At 49.7% G+C, this 11439-nt stretch overlaps 1 long non-coding RNA gene across 1 annotated transcript in view; it reads left to right on the forward strand.

Annotated features, from left to right (window-relative positions):
* The first annotated feature begins 2425 nt into the window (after positions 1–2425).
* LOC118174126 overlaps positions 2426–11439 on the forward strand; it is an 11377-nt gene continuing 2363 nt past the window's right edge. Inside the window, exons 1-2 of the long non-coding RNA XR_004754556.1 lie at positions 2426–2772; positions 8823–8827. This is a non-coding gene — a long non-coding RNA (uncharacterized LOC118174126). The remainder of the gene's footprint in view (positions 2773–8822; positions 8828–11439) is intronic.

Consider the following 11439-nt stretch of genomic DNA (forward strand, 5'->3'; position numbering starts at 1 on the left):
ACAGCAAGCAAAGCCACAGGCAAAAGCTCCAAAAACATAAACAAACTTTCCCTAAACCCTGAAAAAGACTACACCTTACCTGCCTGCTGCTGCTGCTTTCAGATACATGCTTTCACAGGATGCTTTGATGATACATTTTTCCTAAACCCTGCTCCATCATTTAACACCACAGTTGGAACTTTGATAATATTTGACAGACAGGCAAAGACGCACTGTAAGCCCCATGCTTCTCTGAAAAATCATAAGGGACCTGGAACACGCAAACTAACATTGTCATCCTATCCATAAACATGCTATAACAGTTACTCACCTGAAGAAGGGCTGCATACAGGTCTCTACTCAGAAAAGCATCAGTCCATAGATTCCGACCCACACAAAGAACCCTGCAACTCACTGAAGGAAAAAGAAAACAAAACAAACAAACAAAAACTTACCCCAATGAGCAGCCCAGGCAGAATGAGCTCTCTGAAGGCATGCCTGGGGCTCATATACTATTTGGCCCTGCCTGGCACCCAAACCCAATCACCTGGGAAAGGGGAGGGGCAAAGCACAAGAAATCAGAAAGAGAGCAGCACGAGCAGCAGCTGTGTTTCTTCTTTTTTCTTTTTTTTTTTTTTTTTAAATCAGGCTTAGCTCAACAGCATGCAGAGTGCAGACAAGAGAACTGGTGTTTTTCTAGAAGCAACAATCCCCATGCTTCTGCTTCAGCTTTGAATATTCAAAGGACAATATGACCAAGCAAGTACCTGAAACCATTTCAGCTGGAATTACGTAGGAAGAAAAATCTAGGAGCATAACAGATTACATGCCAAATAAAACAATTCCATGTAGTAACATCACTTGTAGGGAAAAAAAAAAAAGAAAAAATCAGGCACCCGAGTAGGCTACCTGAAAAACAAAACGCTATCCTGATGGGTTAAAACACACTACAGGGCACTGGATCCCGGCCCTCTGCTGCACCGACTTAAAACCCATCCCCACACTCACCGAGGCACAACCCCAGCCCACATACAGACACAGCATTTCAGCCCCAACGTGCCTTTGGGACCTGCTGGAAAGCAGGCTTCATCCTCAGTGAGGCGTCCTCAGCCCACACGGGATGGGGCTTCAGGCACCTCTTCACCTATGGAGGAAGACCTCCATCAGGAACTGCCACACCAGGCAACCTTTTTTCCTCTACAACACCTTTCTCAGGAACAACGCAGCATTCAAGTGACCTGCTTCGCTCCAATTCTAAAGACTGATGTTACAACTCACCTCGCCTGCGGCACCTGATAAACAGAAGAGAAAGCAACCGCAGCGCCTGGAAACCATAACTGCACGTGCCGCTCCTTGCCGCTCTCCAGCCTTACCTCAAATCCTCAGCCAGTTCTGTGGACAGCTAGCCATGGCACCTGCAAAGCAAGACAAAGACCTTTCATAGTCACCTCATGCTCCTTAGCCATTCCACTCCAACCAAGCTCATGACCAGCCCCCTTCTTACGCAGCTCTTCAGAGTGCAGTTTGCTCCTCTGAGCCTGTGTGAGACATCTGTGAAATAGAAAGAAAAGTACAGGCCGAGGCAGAATGCAAAGCCACAGCACAGCTAGGATAGTTACTCTCATCTGCTGCCTTACCTCTGCCCGCTCACCTGCCCCTGAGGCAGATGCTTCCGTCTGCCCTCTTAAGCCAGCTACAACACCTCGAAAACAGAAAGAGGGGACACTTAGAATGACACTGAGAACCGCAACACAAAAATAACTGCTTCATCACTCACCTTGTCAGAGGCAGCTCTGGCTGTGATGACGTCCTAGGTTGCAGGCTGCCTTTCAGCTTCAACACACAAAAACATAGTCAGAAGATAACCATTCAGCTGCCAGTATTAGCACCCATCCCTCAACAACACAAGGGACCCCATTTTTTATTTTCATCGTTTCGGAACAGCAGACAACTTCCCTCAGCACCTCACAAGTAGACCAAGCCAGTCACCGAGCTGCCAAACGAAGCCTTGACAGTTCCAGAAGGCACTCTTTCCTTTGACCGGTTCCTCCCAAGGTTTATCTAAGTCAGGAGAAAAAAATAACAAACAAACAAACAAACAAGAACACTCCACATCTACGAGCTTACCCCTCTCCTAGCACTATTCAAACAGCTGCTCGCAAGCAACTCAAGCCTCCCCCTCCACATCTGCCAAACACTACAGAGATGACTCTGTGCCAGCTGCCCTTCAGTACGAGCCCAGCGGCAGACCGGATGTCTTTGCCAAAACAGTCCGGACAATGTATTACTATACCCACAGATCCCCACATTAGCTACCATCACTAACTGCCAGGCAGGACAGCTCCAGGCCAAACAAACACACAGGCACACTACAGACGTTACAAACAAAACACAGAGCACAAGCCCTCCCCCCCCAAAAAAAATAAAATAAAATAAAATAAAATAAAAAAGACTCCCAGAGGGAAACCCTGCAGCAACAGCAAGTCAGAACAGGTGCTCTGCAGCAGACCCAAGGAGAGACTCAAATGTCACGACCTGCGACTGGAAGCAACTGCCGGAACTGGGATGATGGAGGCATAAATAGCCTGCCTTTAAGACAAGAGACCGGAACGATGGGCACTGCAAACCCCATAAGAAAAACGCTTCGGAAATGAATTCCCAAGCAAGAGCTCCTGATGAAGCCCACATGACTTCCGCAACAGCGAGGATGGAAACAGATGCGATCTGAAACCGAGTATGACGCACAAGACCTGAAACGCATCTGCACTTTAAGCTGCAACTGCAAGTCAAGAAGTGCTCAGACCAGTCCTACGACGATGAAATGAGCGTTTAGGACCTTCGGCGTGGCTACCAAGTTGCCTGTCTAAGCTGTCCAGTGCAAAAACCAAGGAGGAGATCAAGACCTGAGGAACGCTTAACATATGATGATCATTTGAAGAAATATTTGATACCAAAAAAAATTACACGCATAGAGGTAGTGAGCTCTTTAAGCTCCCACTGCAAGACAAACAGGGCTCAGCCTCCGATTGAGCGTCAGCATTATTCCGATGAGGTCAAGTGTTCAATACCCTCAGGATGGCTGCCCCAGGGCCTGCCAAGCACCAAGAGCAACAGCACAGCACAGACAACACAGAACACAGACACCAAGCTGGAAATGCCCTGCCTGGCACATGCTCAAGCTGTACCTGACAGAAACCCCTCACATGATCTCTCTGACTGACCCAATCCATCCTGAAAGGCCCCATCCGCTGCAATGACTTAAAAGCACAGACCCTCGCCCTATGTGCCCATTCACAACCCCAACTCAAACATCGCACTTGCCCCCCAACTTAGCTTGGGAATGCTGGGAGGCAGGTTCCATCCTCAACAAGGAACGCAAAGGCTAGCCAGGAAGTTGCTTCAGGCACGAGGTTCCTCTTCACCTGCAGAAATAATCATAGAATCATAGAATCATAGAATATCCTGAGTTGGAAGGGACCCTTAAGGATCATCAAGTCCAACTCTTGACACCGCACAGGTCTACCCAAAAGTTCAGACCATGTGACTAAGTGCACAGTCCAATCTCTTCTTAAATTCAGACAGGCTCCGTGCAGTGACAACTTCCCTGGGGAGCCTGTTCCAGTGTGCAACCACCCTCTCTGTGAAGAACCCTCTCCTGATGTCAAGCCTAAATTTCCCCTGCCTCAGCTTAACCCCGTTCCCGTGGGTCCTGTCACTGGTGTTAATGGAGAAAAGGTCTCCTGCCTCTCGACACTCCCTTACGAGGAAGTTGTAGACTGTGATGAGGTCTCCTCTCAGCCTCCTCTTCTCCAGGCTGAACAGGCCCAGTGACCTCAGCCGTTCTTCGTACGTCTTCCCCTCCAGGCCTATCACCATCTTCGTAGCCCTCCTCTGGACACTCTCCAACAGTTTCATGTCCTTTTTATACTGTGGTGCCCAGAACTGCACACAGTACTCGAGGTGAGGCCGCACCAGCGCAGAGTAGAGCGGGACAATCACCTCCCTTGACCTACTAGCGATGCCGTGCTTGATGCACCCCAGGACACGGTTGGCCCTCCTGGCTGCCAGGGCACACTGCTGGCTCATATTCAACTTGCTGTCTACCACGACCCCCAGATCCCTCTCTTCTAGGCTGCTCTCCAGCGTCTCATCGCCCAGTCTGTACGTGCAGCCAGGGTTTCCCCGTCCCAGGTGCAGGACCCGGCACTTGCTCTTATTGAACTTCATGCGGTTGGTGATCGCCCAGCTCTCCAACCTATCCAGATCCCTCTGTAAGGCCTTTCCACCCTCATTCGAGTCCACAACTCCTCCAAGTTTGGTGTCATCAGCAAACTTGCTCAAAATACCTTCTATTCCTACATCCAGATCATTTATAAAAATATTGAAAAGTACCGGCCCTAAAATGGAGCCTTGAGGGACCCCACTGGTGACCGCCCGCCAGCCTGACGCAGCCCCATTTACCATAACCCTATGGGCCCTGCCCGTTAGCCAATTGCTCACCCATTGTATGATGTTTTTATTTAGCTGTATGGTGGATATTTTGTCCAGTAGGATCCTATGGGAAACCGTGTCAAAAGCCTTGCTGAAGTCCAAAAAAATCACATCAGCTGGTTTCCCTTGGTCCACCATACGGGTGATCTTATCATAAAAGGAAATCAGGTTAGTTAGGCAGGACCTACCCTTCACAAACCCGTGCTGGCTGGGACCAATGACTGCTTTGTCCCCCAGGTGCGCCTCAATAAGTTCGAGAACCATCTTCTCCATGATTTTACCAGGCACTGACGTGAGACTGACAGGCCTGTAATTGCTAGGGTCTTCTTTCTCACCCTTCTTGAAAATCGGCATGACATTTGCCAGCTTCCAGTCTACCGGGACCTCTCCAAATTCCCAGGATCATTGAAAAATAATTGAGAGAGGTTCCACGATGACGTCCGCCAGCTCTTTCAGCACCCGGGGATGAATCCCATCCGGACCCATGGACTTGTAGGGATCCAGGTGGAGTAGCAAATCCCGCACACGTTCAGGGTCGGTTGGGAGTTTGTCATCCCCACCGTCCTGGTCCTCCAGCTCGGGGCACCCTGGGTCCCGAAGCCCATCATCGGCAATGAAGACAGAGGCAAAGAAGGCGTTAAGCGTCTCTGCTTTGCCTATGTCATTGTCTGTGAGGAGACCTTCCCTATCAAGGAGCGGCCCTATGTATTCTTTAGTTCTCCTTTTTCCATTCACATATCTAAAAAAAACCTTTTTGTTTTCTCTCACAGACACAGCCAGCTTCAACTCTAGGCGTGCTTTGGCCACTCGAACTTTCTCCCTACAAACACGAACAGCATCCCTGTATTCTTTCCATGACACCTGGCCCTCCTTCCAGTAGCGAAACACTCTCTGTTTCCGCCTAATCTCCATTAGAATGTCCCTGGTCAGCCACGCCGGCCTCCTGCCCGACTTGCGATCTTTAGGAATTGCCTGATCTTGTGCTTCTAGGAGGCATCACTTAAAGAATGACCAGCACTGGTGGACATCGAGGCCTTCAAGAGCAGTTTCCCAGGGGACCTTGCTGACTAGTTCCCTGAGCAGCCTGAAGTCCGCTTTCCCCATATCTAGGGATGAGGTTTTGGTGGCACTTTTCCTTCTGTCACCGTAAATTTTGACCTCAACCACTTCATGGTCGCTATGACCAAGGCGGCCACCAATCACCACATCTCCCACCAGACCCTCTCTGTTTTCTAGCAACAGGTCTAGGAGGGCACCTTTCCTAGTTGGCTCCGTTAGCACCTGCACCAAGAAGTTATCATCTAGGTGCTTCATGAACCTCCTGGACTTGCTCGTGTCAGCCGTGTGGCACTCCCAGTTAACGTCTGGCAAGTTGAAGTCCCCCATAAGGACAAGGGGAGTTAATCTCGAGGCCTCTCTTAGTTCTGTAAAGAATAATTTATCGGCGCTATCGTCCTGGCCAGGCGGTCTGTAATAGACTCCCACAACGACATCCCCTTTATTCGTTCGTCCCTTGATCCTTACCCAGAGGCTCTCAACTTTGCCATTGCCGACCTGAAGTTCCACACAGTCCAGCCCCTGCTTCACATACATCGCCACCCCACCACCTCGCCTACCCTGCCTGTCCCTCCTGAAGAGCCTGTAACCATCTATCGCAACACCCCAGTCACAGGACTCATCCTACCAGGTTTCACTTATGCCGATGATGTCGTAGTTGCGGGACTGGGCCAGGACTTCTAGCTCATCCATTTTATTCCTCATGCTGCGTGCGTTCGTGTAGAAGCACTTCAGGTGCGTCTCCTTACACTCAGCACCTTGTGGATCTGACCGAAGGACCTCACAGGCACACAGCCCCTCTGATTCTAGCGTACCATCCCTTAGGTCTTCACCGGCGTGCCTGGTTTTAGCCCCTTCCCCCTTCGACTCTAGTTTAAAGCCCTATCTATCAGCCCTGCCAACTCCTGACCAAAGATCCTTACCCCTCTCCGAGAGATGCGCATCCCATCCGGTGCCATCAGGCCCGGTGTAGCATAGACCTTCCCGTGATCAAAGAACCCAAAATTCTGCCAGTCACACCAGTCTCGAAGCCACAAGTTTATGTGAACAGTACGCCTTTCAGCTTCGATCCCCCCTATCGGAAGGACAGAGGCAAACACAACCTGCGCCCCTGATCCTCTAAGTAGTCGCCCCAAATCCCTAAAGTCTCTTTTGATCGCCTTCGGACTTCTCGTTGCTACTTCATCGCTACCGGCCTGAAAGACCAGTAGCGGGTAGTAGTCAGTGGGCCGTACCAGGCGCTTGACTTTCGTGGCAAAGTCTCTCACCTGAGCCCCAGGGAGGCAACAGACTTCTCCGCGGGTTGGGTCCGGTCGGCATATCGGTCCCTCTGTCCCTTTCAGAAGGGAGCCCCCCATAACAATAGCCCTTCTTTCTTTTTTGAAGGATGATGTGGCAATGCGATGTGTAGGTCACCTTGTCTTAGGCGCCCCCTCCAACTGGGACGGGTTTTTATCTACTATGTCATTCAGATTGTCTTGTTCTAGTCCTTCATATCGATTATTTAAGGGTAGATAAGAAGGTGAGGTAGGCAGAGAGAGGGCTCGCCTACCACCCCGAATAGGCACCTGCCTCCATTCCCCCCCTTGATCTAGGTCTCCTCCCGCTGCCTGGCAGGAGGAGGGAACCTCCGTCTTCTGCATAACAGGAGACGCCTGTGCTGTGGCAGGCTCGTGAGCCTGCCTCAGAGAGGGTAGAGTGCACCTCCACCAGTCAATTTCCATCTCTGATTCCCTGATGATCCTGAGCCTGTTCACCTCCTCCCGGAGCTCCGCTACCTGGCTGAGCAGTTCTTCAACCTGGGCACACCTCCCACAGGCATACCCTCCACTGCTGTCGGAGACCGACAGAAGGCTGGGGCACACTCTGCAGCCCAGGACCTGGACGGCTGCATGTTTCCCCGAGCCCTCTGTCTGAGTAGCCACACTGGTGACCGTGGCTAGAGATGCTGCACGAGATGCGGAGGCCACGGTTTTCTGCCTGGTTGATACCATGGTCAGGTTCTACGCAAGCAGGTTACAAGCACCGAAGGGAGAGGCAGCTGCAACAGAGCGACGATGGGCCCCCCGCTCGCCCTGCCCGCACAAACTGCTGCGCCACGCCCTTCGATGCGCCACGCCCTGTTTGCCCGTCCTGTTCGCCACGCTCCTGGTCGCTCGCGCTCCCTAGGGGCGACTTTTAAACAGCCTGGGAGGGGGCGCTGCTGGCTCCGCCCGCGCCTCGTCAGCCTCCCTCGCGAGGACTGCCAGGTCCCGGCGGCTCCCCCGAGTGGCCTCGATGCCGGACAAAAAGCCCTGCCCGCCTCGGTCCCCTGCTCCGCTGCAGAACACGTCTGCCCCGGAGCTGATCGCCTTTGCAAAAAATAAAAAAAAATAAAAAAAATAAAGTGCCAATCAGGCACCAGCACGCCAGCCAAACTTCTTCCAGTGAAACACCCACCTCAGAAACAAAACAGTAGGCACCTGACCTGCTCTGCTACTGCAGTTGGTAGGACAACCCCTACACAACTCCCCACCTTCCCCTGCCAACCACCCCGCAACACACAGTATTTGCCCCTGAACTTAATTCTCCAAGGTCTCATGGCTTAGACCAAGGAGAAAGAACAAACAAATGTGACAGTCCACAAAACAGTCTATTCCCACTCCTCTTCTTTCCTCCCCTACCCCAACAGCCAAGAACCCAGTACCACCGCTTCACTCACCTAACATCCCAGAGACATGCATCATGCTCCCTGCTCCTCTTGCATTCTGAGCATCTCCAGCATTTCAGGAACTGGAACCGCTGACGTCTGGTGGGCCTCAGGAATGTGGCAGAAGTTGTACTCCGCTGTCACAAGGTGCTTGCAAAGCCTGCCTGACAGGCAAAACAAACTAACAAAATCCACTGACCAACTCAGGGCCCACACTGCAACTCACTCACACTAATGCCTCGTTCAAGGTTCCATGCTCACGACCCGGGCTACAAGAAACAAAAAGAGAAGGTCATGCCCGTGATGGACACACAAACAGTACAGCCCCTCGCAGAGGACTCAGGCACAGAGACCAGAGCCAGAAAAACCAACACACACCCTCAGGTCCACAGATGACAAAAGGCCATGAATGCACAACAGCCCCAACAGGGGTAATCACAGACTTATCCTTGACAGATGAAAAAGGTGACCTTGCTCAGTCTCTTTGTAATACTGCGCTTATGCAGTCACGCCCCTTGCGATGTGTACTGAAGCTCTGCATGAATCCTCTAGAGTTACGCAAATGGCTTGATATATCTAGAGATTAAAATATAACTTAAAAAAAAAGGAACCGTACCCCACGATTTCCCAAAAACAAGTAAAAACAAGGTAGCTGGCAACCCCTCCTAAACATGCCCCTCCAAAGTGAATACCAAGCACTTAAAATTTAGAAGGCTGCAAAGTCTAAAGACTCCACAGCAAGCAAAACCACAGGCAAAAGCTCCAAGAACATAAAAAAAACTGTCCCTAACCCTGAAAAAGACTACACCTTACCTGCCTGCTGCTGCTGTTTTCAGATACATGCTTCCACAGGGAGCTTTGATGATACGTTTCTCCTAAACCCTGCTCCATCATTTAACACCACAGTTGGAACTTTGATAATATTTGACAGACAGGCAAAGACTCACCGTAAGTTCCATACTTCTGTGAGAATCATAAGGGACCTAGAACACACAAAATAACATTGTCATTTGGCTCATACACCATATTCTGTCCGGGCGGTGCCACGCTAAACTCTGCCCGGGAGGTGCCGTGCTGTAATCACAAATTTATCCTTTACAAATGATAAAGGTAACTCTGATATGATCCTGCTCGGTCTCTTGGTAATACTGCGCCCATGTGGACAAGCCTCTTGCAGTGTGTACTCAAGCCCTTTCCAGTCCTCTGCAGTTACACAAGTGGTTTGATACAGCTACAGATTAAAATATAACCCAAAAACAGAAGCGTACCCCACCATCCCTAAAACAAGTGAGCCAGCAACCTCTGCTGAATATCCCTCTATAAAGTGAATTCTAAGCACTGAAAACCTAGAAATCCATAGACTTCAACCTGAATAAAGAACCCTGCAACTGACTGAAGAAAAACAACGCACTTACCCCCCAAAGAGCAGCCCAGGCAGAATGAGCTCTCTGAAGGCATGCCTGGGGCTCATATATCATTTGGCCCTGCCTGGCACCCAAACCCAATCACCTGGGAAAGGGGAGGGGCAAAGCACAAGAAATCAGAAAGAGAGCAGCACGAGCAGCAGCTGTGATTTTTTTATTATTATTTTATTTTTTAATCTGGCTTAGCTCAACCTCATGCACAGTGCAGACAAGAGAACAGGGCTGTTTCGAGAAGCAACTGTCCCCATGCTTTTGCTTCAGCTTTGAATATTCAAAGGACAATATGACCAAGCAAGTAACTGAAGCTTTTTCAGCTGGAATTACCTCAAACCTTTCTTTTACGCTCATCTACTCCTTTTACTTCACTCATTCACATAACCCCCAAAGTCGATGTTTCCATCTGCTCTCAAGCCACCTAAAGCACCTCTAAAGGCAAACTGGATTTTTACTCTATTTTATGTAATAAATTAACTGCAGTGACAGCCGCACCCCAAAAATAACTGCTACCTCTGTTCATCGCTCACCTTGCCTGACGTGGCTCAGGTTGTGATGTCCTGTATTGCACACTGTGTTTCAGCTTGAACAAAGGAAAACAGTAAGAAGATGAACAGTCAGCTGCCAGCATTAGCACCCACCCCTCAATGCTACAAGTGACCACATATTTAATTTTATCATTTCAAAAGACCAGTCCACTTGCCTCTGCACCTGGAAAGTATATCCAAGCTCAAACAGGGCCACCCGCAAAGCAGGAGGGACCTGGCGGAGTCCATAGACTCCGACCCACCTAAAGAACCCTGCAAATGACTGAAGGGAAAAACAAACAAACAAACAAACAAACAAACAAACAAACAAAAAAAAACACATCCCCAAAAAGCAGCGCAGGCAGAATGAGCTCTCTGATGGCATGCCTGCAACTCATATACCATTGCACCCCAGCCAGCACCCTGCCCTAATCACGTGGGAAATGGGAGGGGCCGTGCATGAGAAGAGGTAAAGACAGCAGGAGGAACAGCAGCCCTGTTTTTGGTCTGGCTTAGGTCAACAGCGTGCAGAGTGCAGCACAGGCAACCAGTCTGTTTCTCTTTAAATACTTGCCTTAGCTTTGAAGGAAACTGACAGGGCTGAGAACACTCTCACCTTTTTGCACCACTCCACAACATGGGGAATTCACTTCTCCAAGGCTGCACAAGGGAGTGGCAGAAACGAGATGAAAGGCATACCCTGAGGCACCTCATAACCACAGCCTACCTACTGCAATACCTCTGTAATACTTAGACCTCTCGTCCCAGCTGCTTTACCTCTGCTGCTCTCCATCTCCAAGTCACATTGTTTTAACTGCCATGCAGAGCGGTGATCCTCCAGGTGCCATAGAGCGGCGCCATGATTTTATTTTATTTTATTTTTATTTTTTAATTTCAAAACAGCAGTCTGCTTCCCTCTGGAGATGGACAGTAGGTCAAGCCAGTCACCAAGTTGCCAGCACAGAGCTTCACAGTTCCAGAAGGTGCTCTTTCCTTTGGCTGATTCCTTATAAGTGTTATCTACCACTGGCAAAAGCAATAAACAGACTGCAAACAGGCACTGACACATTTGACAAATTTCCTGTTTTTAATTTTATAATTTTAAAACAGCAGTCCCCTTGCTGCCACATCTGAAAAGTAGATCAAACCAGTCACCGAGACGGCAAACAAGAACTTGACGGTTCCAGAAAGTGCTATTTACTTTGACCGCTTCCTCCTAAAGTTTACCTAATGCTGGGGAAAAAAAAAAAAAAAAAAAAAAAAAAAAAAGAGAGAGAGA

The sequence above is a fragment of the Oxyura jamaicensis genome, chromosome 14 (assembly GCF_011077185.1).
Source record: "Oxyura jamaicensis isolate SHBP4307 breed ruddy duck chromosome 14, BPBGC_Ojam_1.0, whole genome shotgun sequence".
Taxonomy (NCBI): domain Eukaryota; kingdom Metazoa; phylum Chordata; class Aves; order Anseriformes; family Anatidae; genus Oxyura; species Oxyura jamaicensis.